The sequence below is a fragment of the Mustela nivalis genome (assembly GCF_964662115.1).
Source record: "Mustela nivalis genome assembly, chromosome: 7".
NCBI classification, from domain to species: Eukaryota; Metazoa; Chordata; class Mammalia; order Carnivora; family Mustelidae; genus Mustela; species Mustela nivalis.
The window spans coordinates 105,634,416-105,655,668 of NC_139026.1; the positions used below are offsets into that span (position 1 = coordinate 105,634,416).

Below are 21,253 nucleotides of genomic sequence, written 5' to 3' on the forward strand. Positions count from 1 at the left end.
TGTTGTCAATATATTTCCAGGAGATAGATAGATAGATAGATACAGAGATAGATAAAGAGAGAGTGCACTTTTTATGTTTCTACAAGATGGCTTTGTGTGCCAAAAAAAAAAAAAAAACAAACCAGTATTTAGAAGGTATGTTGCTGGGGTGCCTGGGTGACTCAGTGGGCTAAGCCGCTGCCTTTGGCTCAGGTCATGATCTCAGGGTCCTGGGATAGAGCCCTGCATTGGGCTCTCTGCTCAGCAGGGAACCTGCTTCTGCTTCCCCTCTCTTTCTGCCTGCCTCTCTGCCTACTTGTGCTCTCTGTCTCTGTCAAATAAATAAATAAAATCTTTTTTAAAAAATGAAGAAGAAGTTACGCTGCTTTGACAAGTTATATTCAATTTATAAAGGTTACACATCTTTCAATGGAGTTCTTCTCAAGTTTTTTAATCCAAATGACAAATTTTGTTATTCTATTTATAAGCAGAAGTTGCCTGTTTTGTTTTTCAAAAGTCTGAATTCCTCAAGAGTCTTTGAAAGCAATAGTAAGAGGAGAACACCTTTAAGGATACATATTATGGACTGATTATTTGTATCCTCCCAGTACCCATACGCTGAAGCCCTAATGCCCAGTATAGCTATATTTGGAGAGGGGGATTCCTAAGGAAGTAATTAATGTAAGCTTAAATGAGGTCATAGTGGTGTGACCCAGGTCCCATAGGATTGGTGTCCTAGAAAAAGGAGTAGACACTGACCCTCTGTGTGTGTGTGAACAGAGGAAAGGTCATATGAGAGCACAGTGTGAAAGCCATGGTCTCCAAACCAGAAGAGAGATCTCCCCACAAACAAACCTGCTGGCACCTGATCATGGAATTCTAGCCTCCAGAACTGTAAGAAAATGAATTCCTGTTGTTTGAGCCACCCAGCATGTGACATTTCCTTACAGTATCCCTAGCAGCCAATTCAATATGAGAAGCAGAGATCCCTCCTTAACATCCAGGTCAGAGCTCAGAGGTTGACAATGAAAGCAGGGACCCACACACGACTAGATAGTTGCATCTGTGGAGATGACCATACCTTGCAGGGAATGGCTGTTGAGTGCACCAAGGCCAGACCTGAGGCCTGGGACTCCTAGCCTGCCAATGAGGTTGCAGAGCCACTAATGGATTTGTGAACTGAGATTTATACCCAATCTTAGAGCAAATAAAAATACAGGCTCCTTTCCTCCTCCAAGGAAAGGAAATCTATTATGCTTCTCTTTGTATTACCAGTGTTTAATATACTGCGTAGAACTTTAGTAGACTCAGCAATGCTGTTTAATTAAAATAGCACCCGAATGTTAAAAAAAAAAAAATTTACAGGATCCACAGTTAAATTTAAATTTCACATGATTTTGCAATTTTGGGGACATTCTTCTTCTTTTTTTTTTTTTATTTTTAAGCTAAAAAGAAAACAAACCAACAAGCAAAAAACCCAGTTTACCCACTGGGGACATTCTTATATAAAAAATTATTCACTGATGGGGCGCCTGGGTGGCTCGGTGGGTTAAGCCTCTGCCTCCAGCTCAGGTCATGATCTCAGGGTCCTGGGATCAAGCTCTGCACTGGGCTCTCTACTCAGCAGGGAGCCTGCTTCCCCTTCTCTCTCTGCCTGCCTCTCTGCCTTCTTGTGATCTCTCTTTCTCTCTGTCAAATAAATAAATTAAATCTTTTTTAAAAAATTCACTGCTAATTTGAAATTCAAATTAATTAGGCAAATAAATTATTTTATTTATTTTATTAATTGGGCAAATCAATTATTTTATCTGACAACCCTAACCAGTACAGGCATGATTTTCTGGAGGGTATTTTACTAATTCATGTCAAATCTTTAAACCTAATTATCGGCACAGCAATTCCACTTCTAGGAATTTAGTCACAAGAAATTACTAGATAATAAATATAACAGGTAAGGATATTTCTCCAGTGTATTACTCATAATCACAAAAAATGGAATTAAGGTAAGGGTGGTTAAACAGTTGTATTTTTCTTCAAATGTATGTGTCCTTAAAGTTGTAATTTTTTAAATCTGTATCAGTATGAAAAGATGTCCTGACATATTGTTAAATTTAAAAGGGTAATGAAGTAATTCTAAGTTTGATTTTATTTTTAAATATTTGTCCAAGACACCATCCCTCACCCACACATACATGAAAAACATCTGGAATAATTATACCAAAATATTGATGGGAGTTACCTCTGGATTGTGGGGTTACTGGTTAAATTTACTTTGCTCCGTATGCCTTCATGTTACATTATCTTAATAATCAGAATGATACAATGATTCTATTACAATATTTAAAATGTACTTGTAGCTTTCTTAAAAAGAAGTACGCAAAAGCACTGATAATTATATGATCTTAAAAGCTGAAGCAGAGAATTCATGTGCGGATTCAGTAATTCCTTACCTGAAGTCATGGGCGTGAAGCTTGTCATATTTTAGTGTCAATTTATCTAAGCTATGACATCTTTCTCTTGCTAAAAGAACTACAGTAATACCTGGATATGGTAGATATTTGCTATTTTTGTTCATTTTGTTTGGGGTTAAAGGAGTTACTTTTTTTCTCTACCTAACATCATTTTATCCCTTCTTCTTGCTACAGAGCAGCAGTTTTCCTTCAGAGAACCATCTCCAGCCCCCAGGCTCAGTCCACATGCTTTGGATAAAATTGACTCCAACCTTGGCTCCAAGGGTGTGCATGTGATCCATTTATATGTCCAATCAGAGTATGCCATTCCCTTGGCCTAATAATTTGCCCAGATAAGGGAATGAGATAGAATTCTGACCAATGAAAATCAGATTATAGGATTTTGTCAGGTCAAGAGAAATACTCTTTTTATTGGATTAGAACCCAGAAGAATATGCGCCTGGGGTTACTAGTCATCTTACTGCCATCTGAAACCAATATGGACAGCAAAATTACATCAAGAAAGATTAAAAGCTTAACTCTTGGGTTATATGGTACCTAAAGTTCAGTTTTATTATTTTTTAAGCCAAAAATTTTAGAAGAATTTGATCATTTTTCAAGTAACATAGTATGGACCTTAGATTTATTGTGCATTTTCCAGCAAAAGGTCTGGTTAATTTGATTGATATGAGGATGAAATTAATTGAATCTACTGGCACAGTTTACAGGTCTGAGTAGAATTTCATTGGTGTTAATATCCCAAGAGAAGGGTTGCCAGGCATCCTGTAGAGGAATATGTCCCATATTTAATTATTTTTGTCCTGCTTCCTGTATTGACTTTCTCAGGGCATCCTAAATGGCCTGTATTCAGCATTTTTCAATGAATTACAAAAATTCAGCAGTTGAAGTTTTTATGAAATTTATCTGGATGTGGATATTTTTATTTGCTAAATTTGGTGGTCCTACTGAGGGATCATTCACCCCCCTACACCCTGCCATGTTTCACCTGCTCTATCATAGCTCTACCTACTGATACCCAATTTTAGCTGAAGTTATAAGAGTTGATAAATTTTTTCTTAAGATTTTATTCATTTATTTGTCAGAGAGAGAGAGAGAGAGAGCTCACAAGCCGGGGAGTAGAAGAAAGAGGAAGAAGGATAAAACCCCAAACAAAAGAAGCTCGGGCTCCCCCCTGAGCAAGGAGCTCAATGTAGGATTTCCATCCAAGGACCCCAGGACCATGACCTGAGTTGCAGACAGATGCTAAACCAACTGAGCCAACCAGGGAACCAGGGGTCCCCGACTATTTTTTTTTCTTCTTTTTTTTTTTTTTTTTTTTTTTTGATTAAAATGGTTTGAGCCAGATTTTTGGTCTCTTGTAACCAAAAGAAAACTATCTGAACCCAATTAATTGCAGAACCACCAGCACCTAAGCTCTACAGCCTAATTATACTAATTGCTATATTTTACATTAATCACTGAGTATGTTGAGGACAAGCTAAATACATTATCTCTCGAATAAGACTAGCCATCCTTGGAGATGGACAGTCTTTTCTATATTTCACAGATGAGGGAACCGAGTCGCCATGAGGTGAAGTAATGCACCCCAAATCACACAGCTAGGTGCATGGGGCCAGTATACTGAGACACTGAGTCTGCGTCCTTCCACTACAGCTTTCAGTGCTCACTTGGAATTCTCAGTTCTAGTTTCATGCCACAGAGAGAATTCTTCCATTGGTTCACTACCGGTTGGAGTAAAATAACCACCAGAAAGCCTAACTTCCCACAAATAGCTCTGATTTGAAGCCAAGCATATAAAAAGTGCCCAAACAGAGCCTCAGTTTAAAGTGAGTACAGGAAGCCTCCGCCTTACTACTGTTTTCTCCAATTTCCAAGCAAGGATTATGATCTGAAAGAAAGTTTTTGGCTCGCTTGAGTCATGTCAAGTTAATCAAGGTCAGTCCCATTGTTGAAATTAACCAAATATCTGCAAAATTTTCCACTGTTTATGGACAGTGCCTAAAACTATATAAGCTGGACGTGAACTACGTAAAGGCAGATTTCCAAAACCTCATTTTAGTTTCCTGAAAATACAGAAAAATACATAAAAATAAAATGACTCCTGCACTTTTACCTGTGATGTGACATTCTATGTGTAATTCATCATGGTTTTGTGACTTTCATAGTAATTCTGAAATGAAGGTAGAACAGAGAGATGATGTGCTCTGTCCAAAGTGGAGCAGCAGGTCAACAGCAAACAGATAAGACCCCAAACAAACAAATGAAGAAAAATCGCAAGTATCTACTCTATCCAGGTGTTTCTCTGGCTCTTTTAGCAAGAGAAGGATGTCATAGCTTAGATAACTCAACACTAAAATACGATGAGGAACATGTCTATGACTTCGGGTAAAGAATTCCTGAATCTACGCCTGGACCCCTTGCTTCAGACTTTTAAGGTTATAGAATTAGCAAAGCTTTTGACAAATAGGTTTAACTAGAAACAAACCAAAACTCTTTGTCTGCTAGCCTCCACTCCTCCAGACTTCCATAGGAGCCTCTGCCCCTGCCTTTGCTGCCCAGGGAAAGCAGTAGCATTGTGGCAATCACACAGCAAGTTTGCCAATGAGCATTGTAGGTGCCTTGGGAGGCAGAAAGTGAGGACAGCTGCATTGCTTCCTGGACCTCTGATGGCTTTTCAAGTACAGCCCCAATAAATATGATAATGATGGTCCAAGTGACTCTGAAAAGTGGGAAACGCCTATTTTTCAAACATCTCCCCTTGACTAGTTCCCAGCAGGCTTGACTATTTTATGGGGGAAGTTTCAGGAACAAAAGAGACTCTGTTCCTTACCACCCCCTCCCAGCAGGCTGGAGAGAGCTTCTCAGGCTCCTGGAGTGGGTCAGGCGGAGAGCAGTGGCCCAGAAGAGATGGAATTTGTGACATTCTGCCCCATGAGGTCAGTGGGATGATGACAACCACTCCCATCCCACTTCTGTTCCTTGCCTTCCCAGTATGTGTGCACATTTTCCACTAGTAAGAAACTCAGAGGACAATTTTCTGAAGCCTCGCACAGCAAAACCCCAAATACAAAGGTTCTTTTCAAATCCACCTCTGAACTGAAGAGCCCACACTCGCCATCCATCCATGAGCTCTTGACACATGCTCAGTAAGCGACTATAATCTCTTCTACCTGGATTCCTGTAGGAGCCTTCCATCCAAGGTACACCAAAGTTTGGTCCTTAGAGAGGTTTGCCGCCCCCTAAAGGCAGAGGATTTAAAAGCAGTCATAAAATCGACCAAAAGTCGAACTGCTTTTTTCTGTTTTGTTTTCATTTGTAAAATCGGATTTTAGTTATGGCATCTCTGCTATGAAACCCTGCAAAAGCGTCCATGTATTCCCCCAAAATTAGGTTTGTATTACCAGTAGCACTTTCAGAGCAAAGTTTATCACATTCTCTTCCATGCCTCAAACACTTTACCGACTGCTTTTTATTTCACCTGTGTCAGGCTGTCGTGGCTAGAGTGGACCTGGGTCCCCACCCCTAGTCTCTTTCCTGCTCGTGCCTCCAGTTCAGCCAAAGGGATCCCTTCAAAATGGGATCTGAGAGTGCCATGCTTCTGATTTAAAACTCTTGCTTGCTCCCCTTCGTTCCCTTCAGAATGAATCCAACTTCTAGCAGGTTCATGGTTCTTCACAGTCTGAGTCCAACCTATCTTCCAGCCTCCCCTGGGCCCTTTTACCCCACCTGACCCACACTCCCAGTTCCTTGAACACATCGTCCCTTTCTCAGAGTCTGTGCCTCTAGCAAGGCATTCCTTCTATTAAGAATTTTCTCTTTGATCTCGAAAACGCCGACTCCTCCTACAAGGCTCGCTGACGTGTCCACTTCCCTGGGACACCTTCCCCAGGAAGAATTCATTACTCTTCCTGCCTTACCCTGAGTACCTGCTACATAACTCTACAGCAGCACCTCTATGATTTTCCCCATATGGCTTCCCAGAAAGGTTACATTCCTCATTACAAGACTAGAGCCCAAATCATGTGTTGGGCTGCATTTTACTAGTTAACAGAGTTGCTGTGACTTAAATCAGTCTTCATAACCAGCCCACCTTTCACTTCCTGACTCCTTGGGTCACAGCAGGCTACTTTCCTCTCCACCCATGTGACCTTCACTCTGTGAAAGCAGCTGGGAAAGTGCGTTTATGGCCACCTTGGTGTCTTGCTCTCTCCCTCCCTCCTGCAAGTCCCTGCCAAGAGAGCTGGCCACAGATTATAAGGTAGATAGGAATAAAGAGCACCCTCCCCCACATCATTTGTCTGCAGTTTCAGTTGTGCTTTATTTTTTTTTTTTTCAGCTACGTTTTCATTCAGCCTGCTACTCCAGAACCCTGAGTTTTGCACACAACTGGGTGCTACTTTGGATACATAATAAAGTTGTGCCTTGATTCCTACAATCATCTTTATACTTCACTCCCTCAGTCAGAAAGCAGTGTGTTGAGTAAGGGACACCAAGAAAGCCTGTCCCCCAGTGTCTGCCACTCACCATACTATCACAGTCAGTTGCTTACATGTGTCTGCCATCTCTTACAATCTCCTTCCTTTTTAAAAACATTAACGTGCTGCCCACCTTTGATTCCAGGGCCTGACACATGCGGGCTTAATACCAATGTACATAAGAATGACAGCCTTGCTGGATAAAGTATTCTTGGCTGCATATTTGTCCCACTTAACATGTTGAATACATCATGCCAGCCCTTTCTGTCCTGCCAGGTCTCTGCGGACAGGTCTGCTGCCAGCTGTATGTGTCTACTCTTATAGATTAAGGACCTGTTATCTGATGCTGCTTTCAAGATTTTCTCTTTATCTTTGTAATTTGCAAGTTTCACTATAATATGTTGAGGTGTTGACCTATTTTTTTTTTTTTTTGAGGGGAGTTCTCTGTGCCTTCTGGACTTGAATGCGTGTTTCCTTCTCCAGATTAGCAAAGTTCTCAGCTATAATTTGTTCAAATAAACTTTCTGTCCTTTTTCCCCACTCTTCATCTTCTGGGACTCCTATAATATGGATATTACTGAGTTCCCTAAGTCTACCTTCATGATCTAATCGTCTTCTTTCCCTCTTCTTTTCAGCTTCCGTGTTTTCCATCATTTTATCTTCTATATCACTGATTCTCTCTTCTGACTTGTTCATCCACTTTTTTATAGCCTCCACTCTGGACTGCATCTCGGTAATGGCATTTTTATTTCAGGCTAACTAAATTTTAGGGTGTTTTTTTTTTTAATCTCTACAATAAGGGATTCTGTAATTTCTTCTATGCATTCCTCCCCCCCAAGCCCAGCTGGTATCTTTATTGTCATTCTTTTAAAATTCTAGTTCAGGGGCACCTAGGTGGCTCAGTGGGTTAAGCCTCTGCCTTCGGCTCAGGTCATGGTCTCAGGGTCCTGGGATCGATTGAGCCCCACATCAGGCTCTCTGCTCAGCGGGGAGCCTTCTCCCCCCACCCCCACCCCACCGCCTGCCTCTCTGCCTGTTTGTGATCTGCCTGTCTGTTAAATAAATAAATAAAATCTTTAGAATAAAATAAAATAAATTTCTAGTTCGGACATTTTATTTATAAGCATATTGATTAAATCCAATCCCTGGGTGTGAGTACTTCCTCCTATTCCTTATTTCGGGGTGAATTTCTCCATCTTGCCATTTGTCCAGAAAAGAAAAGAAGAAAGAAAAAGAAAAAATAACAATAACAGCAACAACAGAAACAAAACAAAAACTGGGTCCTGGGTGTGTTTTGGTCTGCTGGTTTAAAGAAACTAGATCCCAAAATAAGAAAGAAAGAAAAACATCTATGGCACAAGATACTGTGTAAGTTGCTTCCTCCACCCCCTACTGATTCCTGGCCTAGCTGCCACCCCTCTCCCCTGCTTCTTTGCTCTCGGAACCCCTATTTTGTTCAGGAGTCTGGAAGGGAAGCACCTCAAAGACGTTGGGTCCTCCCAACAATATGTTGAACAGTAATCTTACCCACCACTAATGAAACTGGTTAGGATGGGTCCTAAGCGTGGCCTAAGAGAGGTTGGTGGGAGATACATGGAGGTTTCCTCATGTCTAGAAAAGCTTGTCCTTTCCTGCTTTAGGACGTTGTGATGTGAAGGGATGGTACTTGGAAATGCTGCCATTTGTAAGAAAGACATGAAAGACAAGCGAGTTCCAAGGAACAGAATCCTCTGAGCCCTAACTATGGCTATGGCTGACATTGCAACAATGGTTCAAACTCTTCATGTTCCCTTTGCAATATGATTTTGCAGCTACTCCCACCAAAAGGCAAAGTCTATTTCTTCATTACTTGAGTCTGGACTTGCCTGGTGAATTGTTTTAGCCAATAGTATACAGCAGAAATGTCTGTACCCATTCTAACTCTTAATCTCAAGTGGCTTTGACACGTCTGCTTGCTCTTGGGCTCCTGCACCCACCGTAAGAAAGACCCCAGGCCACCTGCTAGAGGGCTGTCAGCTCCACTGACCAGAGCTAAGGCTTCCTGGCCAACAGCCAGCCAATCCCCAGAAGGACTACCATCTGATCAACACAAAGCTATTCACAGAGGCATAAGGAAGCATCGGTCAGATGAGACCAAAAGAACTGCCAGGCTAAGCTCAGCTCAAATTTCTGATCTGCTGAATTGGGAGCTAAGAAATAATGGGTGCTTCAAACCCCTAAGTTTTGAAGTGGTTTGTTACATAGCAATACTTAAATCACTTAAAAATCCTGGAACTGTCCTGTCCCTCCTCAAGACTCCAAGTTGTAAGAGATAATAAATTTTCTTTTGGTATTTTGTTCTTTGTTTTTAAACACTACGGTTAGATGCAGTCAATATCTCCCTGACACGGAGTTGCTGAGTTAAGAAAAGATGAGAGCGATCTCCTGCCTTCAAGGAAATGATAGTCCAACTGCACTTAAGATAGACAGAGACAGACAGACAGACAGACAGACACACACACACACACACACACATGCAGATATATAGATAGACATACCTATCTATATCTATCTATATATATATATAGAGAGAGAGAGAGAGAGAGAATGATTGGGGGGAGGGGCAGAGAGAATCTTAAGCAGGCTCCTTGCCCAGTGTGAAGCCCAATCTGGGACTCAATCTCATAACTCTGAGATCATAACCTGAGCCAAAATCAAGGGTCAGATGCTTAAACAACTGAGCCACCTAGGTGCTCCAAGACACATATTTTTTAAGGAGGCTGTCAACCCTTTCAGGGCTGAGGACTGGTGTTGTAAGTATCTGTAGAAAGGATTAGAATCTGAAAATGTACATATCAACACAAGGTACCTTCCATTAAGTACAAAATGAGCAGGTCAGTCCATATGAAGACTTCATGAAGGAAGCTGGATATGAGCTGGGTGGTGTTTGAAGGAGATTCAGGATTCAGAGAGATGGGAATCCAAGAGGAGGTGGAGGGAGGTGGGATCCTCTCTGGCCCTGGGGAGATGGACGTTCCATGGGGATTTGTTCTAGGAAGAGGTGATGACTAGAGGTCAAGCTCAGATGTGGTGATTTAAGGTTTAAATGACACAAGGAGGAAAGAACGGCTTTCTCATTGCAAGTCCAGTAAAAGTTCCTTCTATGAGGCCACAAGGCACAGCTGTCAGGAGGTACAAGCCAGTGTTCACCCTAGCCACTCTCAAAAGAGTTTCAAAAGGCACATTGTCTCAGAGGTTCACAGGCCAATGCCCCTGGCCTCAGAAATGACCGGGTGTGAAGAGTCTCTTTCTACTAGTTATGCCCTGTACTCTTCATATGCTCTTACTCAGCGAGCCACCTGCCAGCCTGGGGTGGGGGAGGGGGTCACAGAGTAGTCCTTTAATAAAGATCAGATCACAGGTTGAATGGATTTCACAAACCTAAAAAAAAAAAAAAAATGTAACAGAGAGGAACCTGTTTCTTTCAAATCACCAGGGTCTACCATCTCTCTCTCTCTCTACATCTAAGCTGCCCCAAGTCTGAGAGGAATGATCAAGGCCTAGCAGGTTGATACGCAGGTTCTGTGCAGAGTCACCTCCCTTGGAGTCTGGAGAAAAGGCACAAGGAAGCCCCCTGTTCTCCCAACTACAAGTGGGAAGGTGCTAAATAATTCTGAAAACAAGCCAGCTACAGAATTTAGAGCATAGTGAAAGGGAGAACTATTACATATTTTGGCCAAGAAGCCTTCTTTCTTTTATTGAACAATGATTACGTGCTAAGCACATCTTATCCACATGAGAAAACTTTCGTGACATTTCTCTGAAATAAGTATAATGATTCCCACTTTACAGTTGAGGAATACCAGCCTCAGGAGAGTGAGAAATGGGGACACCTAGGTGACTCAATTAAGTGGCTGCCGTCAGCTGAGATCATGATCCCAGGGTTCTGGGATAGAGCCCTGCCAGGGTCTCCTTATTCAACAAGGAATCTGCTTCTCCCTGTTCCTCTGCCCCTTCCCCTGCTCATTCTTTCTCTCTGTCTTTCTCAAATATATAAATAAATAAATTCTAAAAGAAAAATTATTTAAAAAGAGAGAGAATAAGAACTGTGCCCACAGACCCAGTGTTAGTGAGTGGGAAAGTCAGGATTCGAACCTAGGTCAATCTGATGCTGAAGTCTGTGGGCACCCCATAAGGCTCTCCTGCAGGGCCTGGCTACTAGGATTTCTTCAAAATCTGAATGGAACACAGATTTTCATGGGAGATTAGTTGTAGAGGCATCACTTAGTCAAGAGAGTAAGTGAGTTAACACTTTGGACTTCAAACCAGCTCTGTAGTAAAGTAACCATAACAGCCATGTGGCCTTGGCCCAATCGTGTGATTTCTTGGGACCTCAATTTTTTCCATTTATAAAATAAGGAAGTGAATCTGTATAATAGATGACACCCCCTCCAGCTCCTGAGGCTGGGAGGTTTTCCATCTCTTCCAAGAGAGACTAGCCCAGACTGATCTGTCCCAACTGAGAGTTTCTGGGAAAGAGGCTCAGATTGGTTCACATTCAACACTCCTCCAATCCACCAAAGCCGGGGGTCCAAGGGTCCTGACTTATCTGTTGGAGGTTCAGCCTTGTGGATGACGGAGCAGTTCAAGCCTTGCGGGTGGCAGGGGCAACTGTGAAAGGTTCTTGGACCCTCTTAGAACCGGTCTATCTGATGACATCCAACAGGAACAGTGAAGATTCACCAAACCAGTCACTCTCTACCATGGGAAACTTCACTGCTTCCCTTGCTTTGAGAAAGGAGGGCTTGTCCATCCAATCCCACCTCCCCTCCTTCCAAATCCTCCAATGGGGCAGAAAAGCCACATAGGGTTGTTGACTAAGAGGAGGGGGCCAGCCCTGCCAGCAAAGCATGTGCTTTTCCTGAAATTCTGTCCCGGGGGTATCAAACGTCATTGAGGACCCTGACTGACCTTCCACACCAACCCCCCAAATCAGCCAGCAACCGACAGTGGGCAGGCCCGAACCGTGGGAAAGATGAGACTGCTGCAGGAATCTGCGGACTACGGCAGCCTCTCAGTCACAAGGCTGCTGAATAGGCAGGTGAAGGGGAATCCTGCCCAGGGCACGGACACGCAGTTCTGAGGCCCGCACTGCTGCGGAGGCAAGGCCGCGCCTCCTCCCCGCCCCCGCCCCCAGACTCCGGGGGAAGGAGGCTGCAGGAGCCTGACACCGAGAGCCCGCAGTCGCTGGGAGCCGCTCCAGGACACAGCCCGTGCTGAGTAAAGGTTTGAATAAGGAGAGGGAGAGGAAAGGGCAGCCAGAGCGGTTGGTTTGAGTCGGGAGAGTTTGAGCCTAGAGATGGCTGCGGGGTGGAGGTCGGCGGAGGGGAGCCTGCAGTTACCTGGTTATGTGCCTCTCTCCCTGCTCCACCTTGTTCAACCAGCCTGATGTCCGGAGTGGGGACTCAACACTGCAAGGGCCTCCGGCCCCCAGAGCAGCCTCACGGGAAGGACCCAGGTGGGCTTTAACGCTGTCGGGGTGGGGTGGGGAGGTGGAATGGAAGGGTGGATAGGTGCAGGGGAGAGAAGCTTTGGGGGTGACTGTGAGAATTCAGGACGTGAGGTTCCAGCTGGGGAGAAGGGAGTGTATCCCACTGACACCAAGGCAGCTGCGGGGGGATGTGACTTCCCTGCTCCTGTCCTGCACCACACTCACTGCAGAGGACCAGCAGGGAAGGGTTAGATTGGAGGCTGAGGTCAGACTGCTGTGGGTGATGTGCCCTGTCCAGGTTCCTTGGGCTTCTGTCCCTCAGAGCCGTTATCTAACCGTAAAGCGGGACGCAGCTTGGGGGGGGCGGGGGAGGAAAGCGTAACTGCACATTTCACAAGGATGCTCTCAGAGACGGAGCAGCTGCTGCAAGAGGAGGGATGTGGGTGAGAAGGAGCAGAAAGAGCCTATCATCCACACTACAGGGGGCGGCTGATGGAAGCTAAGATGACCTGATCCTAGAAGATCTTAAGAGGGGAGGAAGGTTGCCTCCTCCCAGAGGGCTTGGCAGGACTGGCCTGGGCACTGCTGCTGACTTAGGGAGAAGCTATGCAACCCTAGGCCATTCGGTCAACGTCTCTGGGCCAGGGTCAATCATAAAAATGCCTGCTCTCCTGACATTAGTGGATTGTTGTGATGTGCAATTGTGGAAGAGGTCTATAATGTGAAGTGCACTTAAATGTAAAAGTGTGAAGTTATTCTCACCAGAATTTCTTAGACTAGTAGTTCCCAACACCAGCTGCACATGGAAGTCTCTTGAGAAGCTTTAAAAAAAAAAATGCTGCACCTGGACCCCATCTTAGAGCAATTATTCAAATTGGGGAGGGAGACTGGACAAAACAGCCAAGGGGGCAGGAAGTGGTATTTTTTTTTTTTAAACTTCTCTGTGGTTCTGATGCCCTATGAAGGTTGAGACCCACTGCCTAAGGTTTCACAAACTTCCTCAAGGTAACTGCTTGGAGCACACATCTTATAAAGGCAGATTCCTGGCTTCTCCCAGACCTTCTAGGTCAGAATCCCAAGGAGGCTCAGCAGTCTTTCTCTTGAGCAAGCACTAGAAGCAGCGTGGACATGTCATTCCAGGGATGAGTCTGTCGATGATCTCTTTCCCTATGGGATGGATGGCCATACACAGCAATGCTCTGGACAGTGCAGGCGTGGCAGCTCAGGAAGAGGAGGGACTCTTCAGATAATAGGTGCAGACATGTGCTCCTGGGATGGAGCTTGTGCTAGACAGCCACAGCCAGTCCCATCCCTGCTGCGCCGAGGCAACAATCCCATTATAAAATGACAAATTTCCCAGCCAAAGGGCCTGAGAACCTTAAGATAAAAAGGAAACCATGATGTTATCTATAACTGATAGCAGAGATAGCCTGCGTTTTATTGTTTTGTCAATAGATTGTTCATGCTTTCCCATTTCACACACTTCTCTGCTGGCTCCGTTCCATTCCCAAATCTCTATAGGCACATACAATACACACGTACCCACTCACACCCACTCACACACAGAGAGACCCCCCACCTCATCAGGAACACAAATGGGCAGATGAAGAAGATTCAAGGAACTCCTACCAGGCAGCCACGTTACCCGGGCACATGGCTAGTGTAGGATAAAATAGTGCAGTTAATGTGAGGAGGGAAGGAGACCTAGCGATCCCTGGGTTTAGTCCTTTCCTTGGAGGCCGTATGAGCAGAAGAGTTCAGAGCAAGGACTATGAGCCAGACCCCCTGGATTGAGTCCTACCGGCTGCGCCACTTTGGGCAAGCTACTTATCTGACAGGAAGCTACCCACAGGGCCACCAGTGAGATTAAATGAGTTAGGACATGGAAAGCTCTTAGAGTCAGGGCCGGCACATGGGACACTGGGGAAGTGTTTGCTGCTATATTGGGGTTTCTGCTGGACTTTGTTGTAGGTGAGAAAGTTGGAGTCTAGAACATAAGCTGCTCGTTTGATCATACTTCTTGACTCTTGCAGGAATAAAGCCTAAGGGAATACTTATAAATATGGACAGATATCCTTAATAAAAATAGTCACCGTAGCATCATTCAGAAGAACAGAAACCTGAATGTCCAACAGTAGGGGGTAGCAAATCATGGTGTATGTAATGGTGGTTATGTAATAATAGCATGAGAATATTAGAGGTACATGGAGTTTTTTTAATGAAATGCAATTATGACATCTATAGAGATATAGATACACAGACAGAGCTAGTCTAAAAGAAAAACCCAAAATAGACCAACACTGAATGTCTCTGGCTGTGGGATTATGGGGTCTTTTATTTTTTTTTTCCTTATATTTTTCTGAGTTGTACGATTTTCCTTAGTAAGCAGAAAAGCCAGAAAATAAAATGTTTCAAGCAATCTGCTCAAAGTCAGACAGTGCATTAGGAGCCCACATAAGCTTTCTATCCCTGTCCAGGGTTCTGCTGCTTCATCAGGCACACTAACAATAGGGAGGAAAGCTAAATGGGATAAGGATGATGAACAGACACCAAAAAGCACCAAGACCAGTATAGCCATGCAGGACTGGGAACCAGCACAGCCATATAGGACTAGGATCCAGCACAGTGGGAACCCTGGTCTGGACATGCAGCTCCAGCTTTCAGACTGGGCTGGAGGAGCAGAGCTGAACACTTTCTATCCAACCAAGACCCTTCTATCCACAGTCACTGCATAGCACAGTGGGGCCAACATAGAACCCTACACCTGCCCTTGGGGTCACTACCACTTTCCCAGAAATGGAAAAAATCATCTTCTACTTGGTCTGAGGATATCAAAGAATTGTACCCCCTTTTCTTTCCTCCGTCTTTTATACAGGTTCCCTCTGCAAATGGGGATCCAGAGACCCAGAACATTCTAGTTAACACCCCTGCTAGTCTGCATTCTCCTGCTTCTCCTTAATATAGAAGTGCCTTTCCATGCCCAACATTTTTCCAATCATAATGCCAAGGTACTTGACACAGCCAAAACCGAGAAATGTTTATTTTGCAACTGTGAAATAAAAAAGATCTGGAAGCACTTAATAACTAAGAGCTCATCTAAGAAAAATAGGAAGGAAGGAGGGAAGGAGGAAAAGCAAGAGAAAAACAGAGAGAGGCAATTTATCCCCCTTGGTATTACATAAAAATTATTATATCTCTTTCAAAATTTTGCTATAACCTGCTCCATTTATTTGTAAGTGGTAAGTTCTGATCTTTGTCTGTAAAATAAGAGACTAGAGTGGGTGAGCCCGGAAATCCAATGATTCTATATTAAGTTGAAATTTAGTAACTCTGGCTCTCTTTTTAAAAGATCATTCTGGTGGCAAAAGCCAAGCAATAAAGTTTGCCAAGTTATCAAGGGAACCAGCTGTACATTCAATGAGTAAGCGAAGCATCCATAGAATTTTCAAGCAGAAACTCAAAAATTGTCTAGTCCAACCATCTCATGTTACAGATAGAAACACTGGGCCGGAGAATAATACCAAGAGCTACCATCTGGTGAGCACCGGGCTGGTGACTTGCTCAGGGTCACACAGCAAGTCAGTGATAGACCCAGAATTAGGTGTGATGCCCACCATCTCCACAGTCCATTTATTCAAATTTCTGGTTTGAATTTAAAGATTTAAAGGTGAAAGAAAGAACTGGCTATCAGGAACTCCCCACAGCCCAAGATGTCCTGAAAAGGAGCAACAGGTACAAAGGCAACAGCAGGTTAAGAGTCACCACATCCTCTCTCCTTTTACCTCTAAACACAGAAAGGAAACCATGGAAGAAAGAACCTAGTCCTGGGCCAGCTGGGGTGGAGGAATAGACAATGAGCATCATGCCTTTCCTAGGGTGAGCAGAGTCAAAGGTAAGAGCCCTTAGTAGCACAAAGAACATCTAGCAGAAAGAGCTACCCAGCGAACTTAAGTCCCAGCACTGGAGGAACTGGGTCCAACTGGGAGGTACCCTTGGAGAATACCTTGAAAACAATATTTAGGAGCATGGGAAAGAAGCCTGAAGATCCTGGTTACTTAGAGCTCACTGCTAGTATTTCTTTGAGTCTTGTGAATAAGATTTTTAAAATATGGTATTTAGTAAAGGCATGCTTGAATATTTACATTAAAAGGTCTAGTTGGGGTAGGTGTCTGACTCTTGATCTTAACTCAGGTCTTGATCCTCAGGGTCATGAGTTCAAACCCCATGTTGGCTCCAAAAAGGTCTATTTTAGTTATAAAAGTAAATAGAGATGCACATTGTAATCTTTGACTTTGTAAATGAGATGCACCGAACTTGGTCTGTTACACCACAAGGGAATGCCATCGGGAGGCTATCAGTCCAGAGAAGTACATCTCAAGGGTGGATGTTTGCAATCAATAGAATAGAATAGAAACTCTAAATCCAACCAATAAGACCCAATTTATAGTTATTTTTCAGAAGGTTGATAAGAGGCCACAAAATGGTCCATTGGAGAAAATCTTTAAGGACTGAGGTTCCATGGACTCAAATTCATCATAAGGAATTTCAGAAGTCTTTGAGTTTCTTAAAATTTATTCCTTGGGTTATAGTTTTTGTGGGATGTAATTAGAAGTTACCCCTCAAATGGGGTGGAGATATTATGGTAAAAATAATTTTAACAACAAGTTTAAGAAGTGAAATAGGTTTATTTGGTGCAGGACTTCTCGGGGCCTTTAATTTCATGTTCCCATGCATCATGTATCTCCAAGAAGCAGAAATGTAGTGGCTGGGAACATTTCCATAGGAATGCCGTGTAGAACTAGGGCCCCACAGATCATATTTGAGGACCTCTGGCATAAGGAGTTATTCTAGGTAATATGGTCAGTTGAATATCCAACTCAGTTGGTACAAAATGGCAGAAAGGAAGTTAAAAGTACAGCAGCAGATGTATAACTGAGGTAGGAGGAAGACATGCCTACAACACAAATAGCAGGGAGACTGCATTTTGGAATATCTCTCCCTCTCATCCCCTAGTTATGGGGATGTCTCAGAACAAGCCTGGGCTAATGAGGGACTTTTCCGAATGCAGGGCAGAGGAATGGATTTTTCGTCTTTTGGAAGCCACTGCCTGCTCAATTTTTGTATGTCATTTTGTCTTATTCTCTACTTACTTATACATCATTGAGTTCAGCTGACTTCCTTACAGATGAAATATATTCCTGAGATGCTGTATTTAAGAAATATATTCTCTATAAACTGAACCTTATTTTCCACTGGCTTGTGTTATAATTCCGAAGAATGTTGACCCCAAATATATCATGACATTTCTGAGCCTGTTCGGCTTCTTCCTGGGTCCTTGTGCAGACTCCTTGCAACAACTTCTCCCACTCAAGGCAAACCCAGAAGCCAGGCAAGTAAATGCTGGCTGTCCACACTCAATTATTCGATATCCCAGTTAATTCCTAAGTGTGTTAGAAATTGTCACTGCTTCTCAGAATTTTGCATGGGATAAGTCACTTCTTTGCTTATGCTCTTTCTAAATGGATTATGAGAACTGCTGGGTGTTCCCTTCTGAGGCCTGTTTTAACAGGGAGGTGGTTTTCTGCCTAAGAGGGTATTAAGACCCTTTCTATGAGTCACCTGTCATCCTACCAAGTGTTGGGTAATTACATCACTGAACCATGACCAGGGGTAAGCTAGGAAACCCAGATCTACAAAGAAAGAGAAACTATCGCACATGTATTTCCTAAAGGCCTTGGTTTAAATGAGCTTTGAGTGGTTCTAATTGTTTCTAAAGGTTGGGCAATTTTTAGAGGCCCTGCCTATGTCTCAGTGCCCTGTTAGAATGGGCCAACAAAAGAGATCACGGGAAAAAATAACCCATTTTTATTGAATCCTTACTGTGTGTCAGGACCTGCGAGCTTTGCCTCCTTTAACCCCACCTGTCCCCATGAGGGATGTTCTATCAATGATATAGTTTTACAGAGGAGAGAACCACGGCTCAGAGAGGTTCCCAGTGCTCCCAAGGCCACATAGTTACACAGACAGGGTGGTAGCACTGGGTTCTGACTCCTGGGTTAGCACATCACCCCTTCTTGCACAGTTCATAGTGAGACACAAGGGACTTAGGACCGGGACCTCATTTCTCCCATCCTGCCTCACCTGACATGGCTATAGGCGTGGGAGATACCATGCTACCCCCGTGGGAATTCATAATCGAGACAGTCTGAATACAGTAAGAAAAAGAGAAAATTGCAATAGAGTTCGTTAGAGTTCCCACTTTTGAATACACATTTGAAAAATATCCACTAGTTCTTCCAGTGAATAAAAAGGCTCTTTCTCAAATCTGGTCGGTAATCCTGCAATCTGGTTCATAATACCTTCTCCTCCCACTGGACAAAGGAATTACAATTGTATGAAGTATGCCATAAATGAACTTAAGTTCATTTTTCTACAGACTATATGCTTTCTTTTAAGTTTAGCTACATCCTGTGATTTCATTTAAATGCGAAAGGGTCCCTGCCTGTTAAAAATCACCTGTTTTTTTAACAGAAAAATGATTTTCTTACTTTTATACACATGCACACATGTCAAAAACACTTTTCAGAATTTTCCAGAACATCTATGGGGAAAAGTGAGGCAGATGGTCATTAAGATGGAAGACCTGTGATGGATTTCCTTTAACCCAACCTGATTTAATATTTTCTGCGCTCCTAGAAAGATCAAGTATGGGGGTCAGTGGGATGAGTAGGGGAAGGGTCATGGAATCCTTTTAAATTTGGGTTTTCAGAAGGGAAAGGCGTCCCTAGTAAGAGATGACCAACATGAAATCTGCTCTTCTCTTGGGACCCTGGAGTTGCCTCTAGCCCAAATTGCTATTAGACTCTGGCCCCAAAATATTCTGATAAAATAACAGATAAAGCAAGGAAAAGAGGAGAACCTTTCTTATCTCTCTCCCAACACAATAATGTTGGACATACTTCCAGCTCTGCGGTCAGCTCACTTTTGGCCAATAAGCCCGTCAACAGCAGAGTCTGATTGAGGGCTGAAACTAACAGGAAAGAATCTAGGAAGAGAGGGAAGAAAGAGTGTGGGGACGACCATGGGCTTCGAGTGTTGCACAGATGCAGAGCCCCTGGCTGGTAGCCAGCCATTCCCCAGGAGAGCTACAGGATCCCACAGCGATCCCCAACTCACAACGCTGAGTCCCAGCCAGCACGAACAGAGTGATGTCTCATTATCTGACATCACAGAAGTAGGCGGCTGGCCTCGAGTCAGAAATACCCAAACACGGAGGTTTGCTTTTTTTTTTTTTTTTTTTTTTTTGCATTTTAATGATTTTAGATGGAAATCCTTAACTGCATCACACATTTCCTTGCCCACTTAATTGGACAGAGAACATAACTTAGCCTGTTCTTGATTCCTACAAGGTCCCTTCCCTCCAAGCAGCAGCCCAGTTCTGTTTCCAGTTGTGACTGCCTCCTGCACGGGCTGCCAGCCCTCGCTTCTGCTTTCACTCTGTTCCTAACAACCACACCTATCGCCGTCCCATCCAACAGTCCACTGAGGTTCAGCGAGATCATTCAAGGAAGGCTCTGAGGGAGGGCCCATGCACCAGTGTCCACGGAGTCACCAGATGAAGTGGTCTGGGCACAGTGCCTTTGGTAGAAATGCACACATAGGACATATTTCCCACCTAGGAGGAAAACAATGCTGGGGGTACAAGAAAAATGACAGCCCCAGCCTCAGTGGACACTGGGCAAAAGAGAGCCCATTACACCTTGGGAAGGGGACAGTTCCCTCAGCTACTGCCGACTGAAGACGAAAAGCCAAAACGTAGGATCAAGAAGACCAGGTCTTCCATTTTTCAAAAGAAAACAAAACTCAAGCTCTGCATGTGAAATCTCCCAGTATTTCTCATATCTTTCCCCAGTTTTGTTGAGATAAAATTTTCATAATCCAATATTTCTTAACACGGCATCGTAGCTGACCTACAAGTCACTGATTTAGGACCTATTATCAGGAATAACCTGCACAGTTTTTTTGGGTTAGGTGCTCTGGGGTTGCTATCTAGAATTCTGCAGGGATATGAAACCATCTGCCAGAGGATTGCAGTGCAGAAAATAAGAATTAAGTAAAAAAAAAAAAAAAAAAAAAATCACCTCCAGAGGAGCAGAAGGGAAGTACCAGGCCCGGAGTGTGGCTGGGTATGGGTGGGTGAGAGCCTGGGGTCCCCATGTGCAGTCCTGTGCACTGCTCCTGGGTAAATGTGACCCCCTCCCCGAAACACTGAGAGCAGTCTACAGGAGACACAAACTCTTTTCCCCATCATGCCAGACTTCTCCCTCTTCCCAGCAATGCCAACTTGCCTTAAAGCAGCTGGAGACTGCCTGATTTACGGTTCAGCCACCGTGGCTTTTAGAAACTTTTTTCTTCCTGACACTAGCCCTGTGATTTATAAAAGGAATCTATAACCAACAGCGATTTCTCTTTCTCTCCCAGGACAACAAAGTACAGAGAAGAATCTAGAAGCTGATTTCTGTTTCTCAGGGTGTCAGAAATCAGCAGTCCTGAGTAAGATGCTACCTCTCAGCATCCCTCCTATCCTTTTCAAAATACAGAAGTCTCAAATAACCTGCTTTCCTGACTTCCAATTTGTGACAGTTTCCTGTAGCCCAGTCACTAAATTTACCGGAAAAACTATAGTCCTGAAAGGTTAGAGCACATCTTAGTTAGTAAGATTAAAAGCAAAAGGCTTGGCCTCCCAGGCCAGAGCCTGTACATGAGCCTATCTTTGTCCAGTGTGAAAATAGCTTTGGTACTTACTAGAATGACAATTTTTAGTCGTTCCTTACAAATCCAGCAGCTGGCTATCTGAT

At 43.6% G+C, this 21,253-nt stretch overlaps 1 protein-coding gene and 1 long non-coding RNA gene across 4 annotated transcripts in view; one reads left to right on the plus strand and one right to left on the minus strand.

Annotated features, from left to right (window-relative positions):
• Window positions 1-21,253, minus strand: part of KCNA6 (potassium voltage-gated channel subfamily A member 6) — a 43,717-nt gene that overhangs the window by 10,889 nt on the left and 11,575 nt on the right. The window lies entirely within an intron of this gene.
• Window positions 12,026-21,077, plus strand: LOC309869136. Its single transcript, XR_014314006.1, has 3 exons — window positions 12,026-12,422; window positions 16,190-16,287; window positions 20,877-21,077. It is a non-coding gene; the product is annotated as an uncharacterized lncRNA (long non-coding RNA).